The following is a 16,820-nucleotide window of genomic DNA, read 5'->3' on the forward strand; positions in this document are numbered from 1 at the left end:
AAAATGGGGAGGAAAATAATCCCTTCGGGCCCACACTTTTACCTCCCTATTTGGGAGGAAAAGATGCTGATGATGTAATTTACACAAATACCCTCACTTTGTTACCCTCACCTACTCCTCTCACTTTCCCACTATTATATTACAAGGACATAATAGTCAATTTATATAAACTACATTTTTCATCCTCCAATTTTTCTCTCCAACCAAACAAAAAAGTTTTTCACCCTCCAATTTTTCCACCCCTCCAACCAAACACACATGAGGGAAAACCAAATCTTTTCTATCCTCCCACTTTTCCATTCAGCCTACTGATTTTCTATGCATCATCAATATATACTATAAAACCGAAGATGTATAACCTTATGTGCTCTCTAATTGTTCTTATGCAACATTTGCAACTTAATCACAGTTGTGTGTTTATTGTGGTGTCTAAGGTTGGAAATAAGGTGACTATACAATTAGCAAGTTATGCAAAAAATCTAATACAAAGATTGTTGATAATTTTAAAATTTTCAGTAAACACTTGAATTGAAACTACAGATTTAGTATGAAATAGTCATCAATCAAGGCTACTACACCAGGTTTTATATTTTTTAGGCATTTTCATTAGATCCACGTGTGCAGAAGTGTCAAATGACTGTGTCTGACATGAATATAATCACTCCAACTAAAGTGTCTATGCAATTTTGTTTCATAAAATTATTATTATATTTAGACCCATCTAAAACAAAATAAATATCCCAAAAATTTTCTACAATAACAAAAATTACCAATAGAAAAGGTAAAACAATTAAGCATAATTGACTGATTTTACCAAAAACGAACAACCCAGTCCTTTTTAAAAAAATTATCAAAATAATTTTGTCATTGAGAGTTTAGCATATCGACCACAATGATAAGTGTGAGCCTCATTTGAGTCCGCAGAACCTCCACGAGCTAAGTCCAAGAGAGCCTTAACAGCAATGGAATGTTTTCATTGTTGAAGACTTATTGGTGCCACAAAGCATTTATCTCTCTCTCTCTCTCTCTTTGGATTTCGCAAAATTTATACAAACTCATCATTCTAAAGCCATTTGGTATTTGTTCCTATAAAATATTGGAACGTGTAATTTGAACATAATTAGCTGTTAAAAGGAAGTGGGCCTTTAATGTGCATTAACATCTCCATTCCTTTCAAGCATTTGCAAACTTCCAAGAAACAAGCAGCAGCAAAAACAATTCAACATGTTATAGAATCATCACAAATACTGATGATTTTTCCAAGAATAATATTTCATTTATGAAGAGCTAACAATTTTATGACTTAAATCTAGGAGCAGCATAAATTCAACTTGCCGCCAATACTTCTTAAAAAAAAAAAAAAACAAAATGGAACTACCTCATAAAGTTTGGTACAAACAAAAATCATTCCAGTATCAACCTTTGGCAACCAGCCAAGTAAACACGTAACCAATGTAGAGCAAATTTCAGAATAGCCTTAATTTCACATTGGGGGCCGACCTGAACCTAGCAGCTGGCCGATTAGATTAGTCACCTGGCAAAAACACAAAATAGCTTGCTTTTATTTCCATTACATGATGTTAATCGCACGCAAATCATAATTCATACGTGATGAAATACCAATTCCTTACACTAAATTACCACAAAACAAAATAGAACCAGCAAGCAACCCACACTATTCAAATACTGATGTCACAGAAAATCACATGTCTATAAGGTTAGGCCTTTCTAAAGCAACACCAAGGCTGCAAGACTTACACAGATATTTCTAAGCTAATGGCATGGTGCACAGAATTATCAGTATAACATACGCATTGATAAACTACATAAAATAATGTGAAGGAAGCATGGAAGTAATGGATGATATAAAATTAAACTTAAGCCAGAAACATGATGGAGAGAATCCAATCAAACATCAAGACAACAAATTCAAAGAAAGGCCAAGGGGAAAAATGAAACTTTTGGTGTGGAGGGGTCGAAGGTAGAAGAAACTGAAATATTGTCTTTTTTGTAACAAAATCCAGTTCAAAAGAATATGACAATAGATGAGAGTCAGTCCACATTTTAAACATCTGCATTGCTCCTTATACAGGATATCTATGAGTAGCTTGAAAATATTTACAAACTTATCAAGCAAATTATAACATGGATATGACTTTATATCAATCAAATTATAACAAGAGACAAGAGAGTAATATAATAATGAGAAATTTAATCTACCCCCTCAAAAAAAAAGTACATCAATCAAAAGTTTATACTGTGGGAAGTACTGTGTAAACCATATGTGAATATGATTGTCAACTTACATGCCAATATTTTGATACGCAGCGATCAATGCAACTATTTTCACCCATATTTAGTTCAGACTCCTTGTACCTGAAATAATAAATGATAATATGACCAATTTGATACATTTTCTTTACACAAGGATGTCAAATGAGTACTTTCTGCAATTAATTAATATAGAGAAAAAATTACTGAACTTTGTAAAAAAAGTTAACTGGATTCTACAAAGGTGAATTCAAAATCAACTTAGAAAAGTTCATGCAAATTGCAGGAACGAAATTAACACAAAGTTTTGTACCTTTTCTCAACGCATTTATTAAAACATGTGTTTGTAAGCCTGATTCAAAATCAGAAAAAGGAAGCAGGTTAACCTCAATAAATATTTATCCTGAATGGAAAATCATAAACAATGCAATTTTATTCAAAATATATATCACTATGAGACATCCTCAACCATAGCAGTCCAATTCCCAATCTTAATCTAGCAAGTGAAAGCATTGATAAATGTGCTTACTATAGGGTAGTTTCTTTTTTGGTGGTAATTATGCACTTATCCCTTTTATAGGTGATACCACACTTTAAAATGACATTGACCTAAATTCACAAAGTAATATTTCCAATCATGATGGTTAGTCATTTATTCGGTATCATCTTGATTCAGAGTATCTCACCTCACCTAGGAAAAACCAAAGCTAAAATAAACTCTCAATGAGAAATAATGTTAACCTGATTTTTCACAGTATCTGGACTAAAAAAGAAAAAAGAAAAATAGCTAGCTAATCCTAATTTGAAAGTAATCACTGGGTTGAACCTGAAACTATCTGTATAACGTCTGTTGTTGCTATTCAGAATTGGAGATGACTTTACCCTGTACTCTGTAATTGTTGTTGAGGTAAAGATGTCAGGGTTGCTATATCTTTGTCAAACAAACAGGTGGGTTTTGGTTTTTGTCTCTTGCTACATTCTCTTTCTCTAGGTGCAGTGCTGCTCTACAACTTCTGCGGTAATGTACAAATGCTTTGGGAGTCGGGGGACCAACTATTTGTTACTCAAGTTGAGAGATCGCTTTGTTACTGACTAATTCCCAGTTGAATCCTTGCCTTTGGCACCAACTGGCTCTATGCAGAGCCACACTGCTAGAAAGTAGAAAGTAGAAACTAATGCTAAAAGAGGGACACAATTTTGATACAGGAGATGATCTAATTAGGAATGCTGTTTTTATTACAACTTCAATTTATGGTGAACATCATCCAGATAAAATATCTGCTCCTAAAACTCTGAGCAAACTCACCAGGCTTCTTTCAAATTCTAAATTTTAGAGAAACCAACTCTAAAATTGGAAACCAACTCTAAAATATAGCACAAACCAACACTAAAATTGGTGTTCTTACTGCCAAGGTGGTTGAAAAAAAAAAAATCTCCTAAGTCCATAGGTTCATAGTATCATGTCCTCCCCACACTCCCAACCAAATCTAATCTTGTCGCAACTTATGGATAAGGGTTCCCACGTCTCACTCAAGTTTCATGTTTCGCATCCCAAACTCAAAAGTGTAAAGATTTTTTTTTTTTTTTTTTGAGAAACCAGTCTGTGAGACAGACCGATGCTTTTATTAAAACATAAGAAAACTATGAACATCAAACAAAGTAAGGGGGATAATGTCCCCAGGTAAGTCTTCAACCCAAACCTGAAGTTCTAGCCCAACCCAAGATTTCTTTGCCAAAGCATTGGCAACCTTATTACAATTTCGTTTCACATGGCAGTAGTGATCCAAGCAATCAGTGGTGGACTATCAAGCCCTTCGGTGTAAAGATTAATTTGTCAAATATATAAGAACCGAAACTCAAACAAAACAATAATAGCATAAACCCACAAAGTTTAGAGAAATAATATAAACCCATATCAGCGTTAATCATATGTGAAGAGAGAACCTGAAGATTGTGGGTGGTTCCACCGATTTAGAATGGCAGAAAAGAAGTGCCACCGAGTCATACGGGAAGAGTTGAAGCGCCGCCGAGTTGGATTGGATATAAGTGAGCCGCCGATTTGAGGATGGATTGGAAGAGACGAAATTAGAGAGCGGCGCCGACGAGTTGGATTGGATTTAGCTATTTTGAGGGCTTTGTTTAGAGAGGCAAACTGAGACAGGCAGAGGAAGAAGCAAACGTGAGAGGAGAAAAGTATGATTAATGTTATAATTTTTGGTTTATATATAAAACCTGTTTAGCCGGTAACCAAAACCCATTAAAATTACACCAACGGCAAGATTAAAACAATATTAAATGAATGGTTCTGATTTAAGAGGGTACCGTACCCCCCTTTTTTTGGGAGGGATACGGTAGAATGACCCTGTATTTATTTATATATATATATATATATATATATGCAATTATTTGGAGAGAAACTTTGTTGGTGGTGCAAATACCAGCAGTGAAATTCCAAATAAGAGAATCTGTAGATTGTGAGTAGAGAGGAATAAGAACACTTGAAATAAGATTAAGAATGTTAGGATAAAATTCAAAAGATATGAGTCAAGGTTCCAAGTATGCGCTGGGGCAAAGAAGTCTGCTAATTTGAGTGAAAATTCATGTCCAGTCAATTGGCCTTCAAAAAGAAGTCAATGAGGTTCAATACGAACAAAGAACTTAACAAAAAGGATATTAATTAAAGTACCATTATCAAATGACCATCTAAGTTCCAAGAGAAGGTCTCTACCTTGCATTATAGAAGGAGTAAAAGTGGCATAGAGAAATTCGGCAAGAGGATTTAAATGGCAAGACATAGTATGAAACAGGGTTTTGCCAAATACACAAGCCAAATTAATAAGGAAGACCTAATTTTGAAGGGAAAATTCTGCGACCCTATTCAGCAAAAATAAAAAATAAAAAATTCTGCGACCCAAACCACAGAAAGATTTGGGGGGTTGTGATAATGTCTCAGTTTATGTGTTTTTGGGGGGGGGGGGGGGGGGGGGGGGGGAGGGGGGAGAGGGGTGTTTAAGTTATAGAATTTTAATGTTGAATTCTGAAACAAAATCTGGTGGAAATTAAATAATTTTGATGAATAGAATATAGTTCTTGGTGGTACAACACATTAATTAAACAGAATATTCCATAGCATTTTTAAATAAAAGGTATGCACATTATAAAGGGAAAAAAACAAAGTTTGATAGCAAACGTGGTGGTCATCTATTATTGTCCCTGACTCTTCAAAGCTTACAAATTCTAAGGTTTGATGTAAAGTGACTACAACTGTATTTATATTTTTAAAGAAATGATTATTAAATTTAACTAGCTTAATATAATTTTGTATTAGCTGAAGAAGTTCATCAGATACAATTTTGTATCATAAATTTCTGATTTTGAAATTATATAGATACAAATAAGATTAGTTATTTTTTTATAATTAAAAATAATTTTAGAACACAATTGTAGTATTTGATACTATCTTAATCCCTCAACAATCTTTACCCTTCTGGCAAAATTGGCAAAAAAAAAAAAAAAAAAAAAATTGTTATTCTCAAACCCCACCTAATTAGCTCATCCGCTTTCTAATTACTTCAAAATAAAGCATAACATTAATCTACTTAGTAATACAACTTTTTATGGTAAATAGTTCATAATTGTTCTATTTATCATGGTCTCTTAAATAATCATATATATATATATATATATATATTAATTCAAGTTGATTACAAATATTAAGTATAAGTGTTTAGCTAAACACTTCTTAATACGGAAACCCTCAACAAATCCATGAACGTGTATAAAAATTGTTTTATACTTTGGTCCCATGAGGTATTTCTCAGTTAAACAAAACCTAGCATCGTAAGTTGATTTCAAAACCATAGCATTGGAGTGCCATTACAGTGCTTTGTCATTTATGTTGCTTATTGGAATTTGCAGCATCATTTTAAATTTTTTTTTTTAAATGCATAGTGCAATCTTGAGGGTCTTATATATTAATAGTTTTGATATTTACTATTGCTGAAAGGTATCCGTAAACTAAATTAATCTTAATGTTGACAATTGCAATATGAACAAAAATAAATGACATTGAATAAGTTGTGTAAAGAAGCATTGAGTGGAAGTAATAGAAGTCCTATAAACAAATAGAAAGGTAGCTGCAGAAAAAGTTAATAATAGATGGACAAAATACTAATATCAAAGTATCAATTATAGTATATGATACGTATTTAACCCGCAGGAACATTTTACATATTTAAGATACCACTAACTTAACTTAACAATACAATAAAATAAATTAAAATTTCTCCCAATAATATAGTACATTTATTTGTTTTTCTTGCTTGTAAGAGTATGCTATTTATAAAATATATTGAGATACGTTAGTCTTCAAATTATTTTTTTTCTTCTTCGACGTAATTTGTGTAGCTTTTGACGTTTTTGAAGCGTTTGAATTGGCATACTTTTATCATTTCATTTCTCATCTTCAGTAGCTATGGCGGCAGTTAATGGAGGTCTTTCAAGTTTCAACAGAGGTTTGTCCTATCTCTATGACTGGCGATGGGCTTGCCCTTCAAAATCTTCCTTTGTGTCCTGCAATAATTTTTAATTTAATTAAATGGTGTCTCAAGAAATGGAAATAAACTTATTATAAACATGAATTAGCTTATTATTACCTTATACTTCAACTTTATGCGATTCATTTTGTTTATATGAGATCTCTACCTTCAAAATCTTTGAAACTGTGTAATTATCTCTTCCATATTTGAAATTATACTCATCAAGATGTAATTGGAAAAAATATTTGTTGCCAACTATCTTATAAATCTCCATTGGTAGGATATTTTCATCTAATTTCAATTTCTGTATAAATAAAGAGTCATAATTAGCAAAATATATATACATGCATGCATCATGACCTGTGCAATTAGTTTTTTTTTTTTTTTTTTTTTAATGATTTTATTGCATTCATAGTACTATACAGACTTTCAAGCTAGAAGTTCTCAAATGTCTTGCTTATTTCAATGACAATTTATTAAATTTTAATAAATATACAAAAATTGAAATTCCTATTCATAATGGCCAGTCATGTTCTGATTGTAATTAGTAATCTAATATGCCAAAGTACATTTTGCAGTACAAATTTCACAGGACTTCTCATCATGAGCATATACAAACTAATTCACAAACTCAGCATGACTCCAATGTCTCTTACAAATAGCCAGAAGTTCGAAGATAGCTTGAGTGGATTTTAACACACAAAGTCTGACTGCCATCCATTGCTTTAGATTTCATGATAATAGTGTTTAATATAAATGTAAAAATTTCATACAAACCAGTCAAAATAATTAATGTTTTCTAATCCAAACAAATTTCATGCATCACTTCATATCCTCTTAATCTAATTCAACAGATAGTCGGTTTTTTTTTTTTTTTTTTTTTTTTTTTTTTTTTTTTTTTTTTTTTTTTTTTTTTTTTAAAAAAAAAAAACTAATGCACATATGGGAGTATCTAACCAGCAATTAGGTACACTTCAAAAAAAAAATTACAAAAAAATTTCTTCATATTTAATTGTCTTTTCTAAAGATACCAATTGGTCCCTATTTTAATTTTTATTAGCACAGGTAAAAGTTCACTTGGTGTGTAAAACACTAGTGAATGTTTAAATCCTCAATTTCAAAATAACCAACATAAACTTATACTCAAATAGTATATGTGCAGAATATGAAATATAAGGTATACCCAAATTGGTAAAACACTATAAACCATAATTAATCACAAACACAATAACAATTAAAAGGAAAGGAGTAGGTAAGAGAGATGCAAACACGAAGATAACACCAGCACGTGTTATCGAAGAGGAAACCGAAGAACTCGACAAAAAACCTCTCCACCGCTCTCCAAGCGGTAAAATGATCTACTAAAAAATTAGTTGGGATACATGAATAAAAATTAGACCCTCCAAGCGTAATCTACCCGATGCACCTAAGCCCTCCAAACCTCTTGCTCCAACAAGATTAAGTCTAACTGTGTCTTCTCTAACTTTCCAGATCCCACAATAAGCCCATTGCATCAACCAAATGAATTAGTCATCTCTGAACTGCTTCCCAAGCACTAAATAACCTTCTCACTGATATGAATATGGTGAGGTAAGGATTCGGCTAAAGATCCTCTCAAGGGTATGACAATGGAGAGGGTGAGAGTAGAGAAATTTGGAGAATCAAAGGTATAAGATTGTGGATGAATCAATATTATTGTTCTCTAGGGTTTATCTCTCAAAATTCTCTCTAGAAGCTCTCTACATTTTATGGGTATAAGGGTATTTATAATAGGGTATGTGAGGGAATGTGAAAAGTCATTTTTCTGCAAAATAGAGGGCTTTGGCGAGTCACTCGCAACTGGGACAAGTCGCGAGTTCCAGTCGCCAAATAACAGAATGGCTAGACTGTACTTTTTATCCTGTAGTGATCTAGCTGTACTAACCCTTCAACTTCCTACATGCTTCACACATGTGCTTTGATTCTAGCGAGTCACCACTTGCGAGTCAGTCGCAAGAATGCTTCTTGATGCACACACTTGATCAATTCTTCACATTTTCTCACACATAACTCTTAAATAATTCTCACTTAAATATAGGGTTTCTAATTGTTGAATTATAAGCAAATTTGACACAAAATAAAGTCAACACATGGTTGAATAAATTCAACCTTACAATATTGTTAAGTTATGATTTTTCTCATAACATTAGTGTTGGCTTATTCCATGACAAAAAAGTGTTGTAATTGCATTAATTTATTTCCTTGTATTTTTGTGGGATTTATTTGTAATGGGTTTAGTATTAAGTAGTGAAGATTTGATCAAGATAGCTAAAAGTCACATGAGAAGCACATGTAGGAAAGTGAACAGTCAGGCCAGGTGTCTAGCTCAGTACAGCCTGTCCAGGAAGGTAACTCGCAACTTGCACTAGTCACGAGTGACCCATGAAGTTTTCCTGTTTTACTAAAAATTGTGACTTTTTGTATTCTTTTCACACATGCTATATATACCCTCATTACCCACAGAAATTTATTGGAGCCTATTGAGAGAAAAACCCTAAGAAAGGTTTCTACAATACACCCACCTTATTAGAAAGAGAGCTACTCATTCTTAGAGAGAAATCTTTGTAGTCTCTTTTCCTTTCCTCTCCCATTGTTATAACCATTGAGTGGAGATTTGTACCCAAACACAACCACACCCATTTAGAGTGTTGAGAGTGTTTTTGGAGTTTGGGAAGCATTGGAAGATGCTAAGGATGGCAGATGCAATATGGAGCTTATTGTGGGATCTGAAAAGCTAAAGAAGACACGGTTAGACTTAACCTTATTGGAGAAAGAAGCTTGGAGGGCTTAGGTGCATTGGGTAGATTAGGTTTGGAGGATCTATTGCTATTCATATATCCCAACTAATTTTCTTGTGGATCATTTTATCGCTTGGAGGGCAACGAAGAGATTTTTCACCAAGTTCTTTAGTTTCCTCTTCGATAACACGTGCTAGTGTTATCTTTGTATTTGCTTCTTTCTTCCCTACTCTATTCCTTTTAATTGCTACTGTGTTTGTGATTAATTATGGTTTAGAGTGTTTCCAATTTGGGTACTGCTTATATTTATCATTCCACACATCAATTGTTTGAATATAAGCTAGTGTTGGTTTTTTTTTTTTTTTTTTTTTTGGGTAATTGGGGGTCTGAACATTCACTAGTGTTTAACTTTCACATATTTACTTTATGGCTCATACCAACAAATTTTCAAGTCCTATTGAGAAAATATCCAATTATTTTCAAATTGGTTTGAAAAGAAATTCCATTCCCAATCAATTTCCCAAGCTTCTTCCCAAGCATTTAATGGATCTCTCATGCTTACTTCCAATCTAACAGAGAAACAAGTGATGGAATCGAAAGAATGCTTGATTGAAGGTTAAGCTTAGCTAATGGAGGGTGATCGTATTCTTATTATGCATTGATTTGGAATATAATAAGTCTCGTGATATTTTTTCTACAGCATGTTAAAGTAGTAGCTTGTGAGTAATTTTAAAAAAAAAAAGATATAATATTAGTAATAAGTTAATGTGAAAGTGATCTTCTACAATTAACAATTTGTTGTCTCAACAAGTTGAGAAAAAAGTTAAGATATAAATTGTATTTGTAGTAAAGTTATATATGTGTGTAACATGGTATTAATGATTTTGAGTCAATCCCCAAGCATAATATTCATAAAATTTGTAATTGTAACATATTCAATGTGCTTCAAAAGTTCATCCAAAAAAAAAAAAAAAAAAAAAATTGTGCTTCAAAAGAATCTGAATAGTTTGGTTTGAAAATATGGGCTAGTTATATATAGGAGAGTCCATTCATCTCTACTCTTTTTGATGCTGACCCTAAAAAGAGATAATTGGGCTTTAATTAAAATTATAAAAAAAAAAAAAAAAAAAAAAAAAAAAAAAAAAAAAAAAGCTTTGAGCTTGGGCTTAAATCTTACTGCAATGCGGTCCAAAGAATTCAAATTTAGGCCTACTATAAGCAAAATTAATTTAAACCGGGCTTTGTGGGACTTAATGCAAACCAGCAAAAATGTGCCCATTCAAATTGCAAAATTGGGTCAGATAAGTTAAAAGACACCTAGCCCAAATAAGTTAAAAGACACTTAGCCCAAACCCATGTTTGCTCAGCCCAAATCTTACAAGGATGGTCACTTCATCGCCTTCACAACCCTATAGTATAAAGAGAAATTATATATCTACAATATTTTCATAATATTTTTATAACAAATCCTAAGTGGCAGGTTGTTACTAGTTGTTGTTGTTGGGGCAAAAAAGTAATTTTAGTATTAAGTTCAAATTTGAACCAATATCAACTAACCATCTAAGATTTGTTGTGAAAACATTATGAAAATGTTGTGGACATAGTACCTCTCATAGTATAAATTAAACATGTGATAACCTAGCAACAATGGCATTATTTGTAGTAGCTTCACTAATCCCTCTCTCATTATCTACTTATTAAAATAAAATTCAAGTTAAAAAAGAAAATTAAAAAGAGAGAGAGAGAGAGAGAGAGAGAGAGAGAGAGCGCATTAATAATAACTTATACTATATGTTATATGTACTGAGCCTTACAAGTAAGAGCATAATAATCATATCATATGCATATTCACGTTAACAGTAAACAATCCCCAAAGTCAACATTAACACATCTCCCTCGAAAAACCACTGCAACGATATTTCATGTCTCCCACAAACAATAACACAATAGTAACTCATTGTCTCTAAACTCACAATATAATTATGAAAAAGGCACAAGAATATTTTTTAAAAACTAAACTATATATAAGGTTGCAATGATAAACATCATGTTTTGGTATATGACCAAGTCTCAAGAATATTACTAAGTACAAAATCATTCATAAATAATTTTTCAAATTCAAAAAAAGTCGAGTTCTTTTCTGATCTAGTATAGATGAGAAAAGTAAACTATACTTTAAAAAAAATAGTAATTTTGTGTCTTTTGATTTATATATTTTTAATATTGAATATAGGCTAATTTGATCTTTTAGGTATTTATTTATTTTGACTTTCAGACTTCAGTATATTATTTTTATTCTTCACAGATAAAAAAAAATTATTCATGTTTTGATCCCTAAAGATAAAATCATGGTTTTGTTCATGAGAATACGCGAGGAGATTGGTTAATGGTTATCTCTTATCCTTGTTTGGATGTCAAAAGATTAAAATAGAAAGTAGAGAAAATGATAAGAGGACATCATATAAATTGGCAATTATGGAATAAGATCCCCTCTCATTTCATTTTTCAATTCCCTCCAATTTTTATTTTAATTTAGGGTAAATTGCAAATTACACTCCTGAAGTTTGAAGTTGATTAGATTTTACATCCCAAAGTTTCAAAAACTTAATTTTACATCCTAAAGTTTGGTTCCGTTTGCAATTCACCCTCTACGGTTAGTTTTTACTATTAAGTGACACATCATCATACTGATATGTTTTATTTTTGCCAAATCAACCTCAAAACTACGTTTTTGGAATGATGACCAAGTGAAGAACTGGCACATCAAAACTACATCGTTTCAAGCCTAAACTTAAAACACATTATTCTAGCTTAAACGGCACCGTTCAAAACAAATTCTAAAATCTAAAACATAACCCATGGAACCCCATGAACAAATCTGTCTAACCCAAACCCATTGACTCTTGTGAATAGGTGGCCACGGTGGCAACAGCTCCAAGCAGCCTTGACAGAAGCAGCAGAAGCTTTTATAAAAAAAAATAAAAATAAAAAGACTTACTAAGATTTGGAAAGTGTAGTTTTGTATGGATTAAATATGAGAGCATAGCAAGCCAATAATAATAATAATAATAAACGTGTATCAGTCCATGAGATTTGAACATCATAACGAATCATAGGACACCATAATCAAATAGACAATCTTGTTGGACTAATATATGCAAATGGTTATGTCTTTTTAGAAGGTCATTTTCTTTAACCGAATGAATAAAAAATATGGGGAAAGCCGTTTGGTTCAACAACCCCACCCCCCCCCACCCCCCCCAACAACCGGTTTAGTTTGAGTAATTGCATAGCACTTTCCTAATTAAAGTAATTAGTATGTAGTCCTATACATATGTACGGATACAATTAAAAACAATCACAATTATACATGAAGAGTTTCAAATTATACATAGTATTAACTTCTTCTTTTTTAAACCATACATGTCTAAACATGTAATGGTTTCTCATTTATATATATAATTTTTTTTTCACCTAATAATTTACTTGCCACAAATATTAAAAATAAATAAATAAATGAACATATGGCGAAAAATTGGACTCCAATTGAAATCTAGTTTAGAATCTAATTAGATTTGAACTCTTCGATTTTTATACTCAATAATTCACTTAGAATGAATTTAAAAATTAAATGGGACACATGTCTCATATAAGTTTTTGAATTTTTGTGCTAAGTGAGTTAGTATCAAGATTCATGAAACCAATTCCTAGGGGAAAAAAATCAATAAAATATATGATAGTAACAACAATAGGAAAATTCAAATAAAATTTTGGATTAAATTATAACAATCTGAATCAAAAGTTCCAGTAGAAAGACAAGGTAGAGTAATCCACTCCAAGAAGGCAACCAAACTTGCATAAATATAGAATAATAAATCTCTCTCCGGGAAATTTACATTGTTCATAACCTTAACCTTCATTGGAAATTTTAAAAACATAGTGACTCACATCTGCCATCCAGACATCTATAGCCGAGTCCTCTCCAATTCGCATGAGATTCCATTGATCACTAAGTTCCTTTGCAACCTATAAAAAATATTGTCTATCGGTCCACAACAGAGCTTTCTTCATTGTTATGAGTGCCAAACTTGAACAAAAAGCCAAATATAAGGGTAGTGAAATATAAGCATCTAATCACATATTAGCAACTTATAACAAATGTAGTGAATAAGTGAATTATGCATAATGTGCATCTAATCACATATTAGCAACTTATAACAAATGTAAAGATGCAAACTTTGTAAGTGAATATTAAACTAAACTCAATGCTAGAACCAAAAAGAAAGCACTTTAATTCAAAACCCAATGCAAATGTAGAGATGCAAACTTTGTAAGCAATTTATAACAAAGATACAAACTCTAGCTTTGCTATCTTTTTGAAAATTCCATGCGTTCACTTTTTTTTTTTTTTTTTTACTGAATAGATGAGACAAGTGGCACAAAATTGAAACTCTAATTTAGAATTCTAATTTGACTTTCTCTCAGTTTCATCTATTATTATTATTATTATTATTATTATTATTATATATTGAATGAGATTTGGTGTTTAAAATCAACTTCAATGAATTTAATTCTTCTTAACTCACTAGGAAAACCCCCCAATATTTTAAGCTAATGAAAATGGATGTATGGGTTATAATTAAGGGTGTTCAAAAGCCGATCCGGACCGAGTCAGTAAGCCAAATTCAAGCCGATCAAACTGCCAAAAGGGTATGCTAGTGACTAACAAGACAATGGTAGATAAAGTTGCTAACATGTGTACAAATGTCATCAAAAGATTTTAGCTTCTGACGAAGACTACACTAAAGGTGAGTGAGTCCTAAAGATCTAGTTGAATCAACCCAACATCAACCAATATCTACTGCTTCTTCAATTGAATCGATTCAAATTTGCTTCTTGTTTGCTTCTCAAACTTCAAAGGTGGGTTACTCTCAAGTTCTCTCACCTCATTTGGATTGGAAGGTGGATTTTGATATATAGAAATTTAGATCTAGGGTTTTGGGTTTGATTGTGGTTGATTTTTTATGTGGGTAATAGATTGTAATCCTTGGAAGTTCCAAAACTCATGGACGCCTACTTATAAGCTAATTATTACATATTAGAAGGTGGTATCCCTTGTTTCCATTACATTGGTCTTGTATCTTTTCATTTAGAACTAACTACATATGTTATGGTTGAACTGTCATTAAAAAAACTAAATTAGGGGAAATGTGAAATTGGGGCCTAAATACAAGTTCTGGTTGGTAAATTGTTTATGTACTTTTTTAAAATTAAAAAAAAAAAACTAAATAAATAAAATAATTGCTTTCACATCATTAATAAATTGGGCACTTTATTGCATCATTAGCCATGTACACAATGAAATTAATAAAATTAGACAAAATGACAGCTAAAGCTCAAATTTTAAACTCTCTAAAATTGATCATTTAAAACATTAAGATTAAAAAAGCTTAACGTATAAGAACACCGGTTATTGTGGCCTAAAAATTTCGTAGGAACATCAATTGCTCAAAGTGCATCAAGCTTCAATGTCACTAAACATTAGTCTAGACCCATTTGATTTTTCACTTTTTTGGACAAGGATGGAGTCAGAACTTTAAGTTAGGGGAATAGCTTTATTGTTGGCTGTGTGCAACAATTTTAACTTCTGACTTTGCTATTACTTAGGCTTAGTTGTTGAGGTTTTTTTTTTTTTTTTTTTTTTTTTTTTTTTTTTTTTTGTGGGTTACAGAAACAATTATTTTTTGTTTGAATTTTTTAAAGGGCAGGGTTATTTATTTGGATATTGTTAGTTGATTTTTTTTTTTTTTTTTTTAGTTTTACTATTGATAATTTTTGTTGTTGAGCTAATTTTTTAGTTTTACAAGCTTTTTTATTATTATAAATTATTGATATAATAAGTGGTTATTGATAAGTAAAAAAATAAAATAATATGAGTGATAGGTCCATTATGCAAATCAATAAGAATATGCTACAAAAGAGTTTATAAAAATGTTATAAAAAAGTATGTGAGTATAACACTAAACTTAAAAGAATCAATGATATTGTTTGAGAGAAACAAAATATAATTTTATAGAAAAAAATTGTTAAATTAGTATACATATATAATAATAATAATAATAATATTAAAAATAAAAATTGGGGGAGCCATTGCCCCTCCTAGTCCAATGATACCTCCATCCCTGCTTTTGGAATAACCCAACAAAATCGTAACTTCAGAATTTACATTCTCAATATTTTAGAAAAAGTCTTTTAAATCCTCCACATAATTCAAAAATGGATCAAAATAATAAGTTACAGGAAATGTAGTTGTTGATTGTAAGGCATACCTGAGGCCGGAAAATAAAGAGAAAATGACAAAAGTAGTTCGCGATTGAAGCGTGGGCCTAGAAGAATACACGAGTTTTGCTTCTCAGAAAGTCAATCATAGTTTACTATTATTATTCTTTATTTATGTTTTGATGTTGATACTATTAGAGAATCCTCAATAATACTCCAATTTTCATGACTAAAACAAAAATTCGATGCCGAATAATTCGTCTACTTTTAAAAAGACGGACGTTTTGATAAATGCAAGCACAATGGATGAAACATCAGGGAAAGACCCACTAATAAAAAAAAGGATACAGCTAGAAAAAAGTACCTCCTTGAAAATTGACTAACTAGATTGAAATTGACAACTGCCTTTTCTTTTAATTGAAGGCATAATATTTATTTAAAATTTTACACTCTTAACAACCAATACAATTTTACACTTTTAATTGAAGGCAGAATATAAGGAACATTGTGTTACAGGCACAACATAGAAATACAAAATTGAATTTGGATGTTATAGTTAAAATAAATAAATAAATAAAAAATCACACACAGTCACAGTAATATGTTTAAAAACTGAAAATTAAACTACACTTTTTTTTTTATATATATATAAATATATTAAAAAATTGTTGTTTTCAGATAACATACATTCTACTAAAATTTAATTAAACAGAAAGACAATTAGTGAACTGCGAAGAACTTTATAGTTCAACCAGTATTTTTGTGTGTTTTTAACAAAAGAAAAATCTAGAATTTCAATTGCATTCATTGTAACTATCAAATTATCGGAAGAACATAAAGCTTTTTGACATCATAAAGTATGCCGTAAATAAATGGACAATCAGGTTGCTGTGCTAATATGAACATTCTTAAGTTTTTTTTATAGATTTTATAGGGTCAGTTTGCTTTCACGAAT

The 16,820-nt window shown here is 31.4% G+C and overlaps 1 long non-coding RNA gene across 1 annotated transcript; it reads right to left on the bottom strand.

Annotated features, from left to right (window-relative positions):
* Positions 1-1,207: 1,207 nt before the first annotated feature.
* LOC115983902 lies at positions 1,208-4,531 on the bottom strand. The gene is made up of 4 exons (XR_004090299.1): positions 4,216-4,531; positions 2,585-2,623; positions 2,307-2,376; positions 1,208-1,534 (listed from the first exon to the last, which is right to left on the bottom strand). It is a non-coding gene; the product is annotated as an uncharacterized LOC115983902 (long non-coding RNA).
* Between the last annotated feature and the right edge of the window lie 12,289 nt (positions 4,532-16,820).

Source organism: Quercus lobata, chromosome 4 (assembly GCF_001633185.2).
Source record: "Quercus lobata isolate SW786 chromosome 4, ValleyOak3.0 Primary Assembly, whole genome shotgun sequence".
Classification (NCBI taxonomy): Eukaryota; Viridiplantae; Streptophyta; class Magnoliopsida; order Fagales; family Fagaceae; genus Quercus; species Quercus lobata.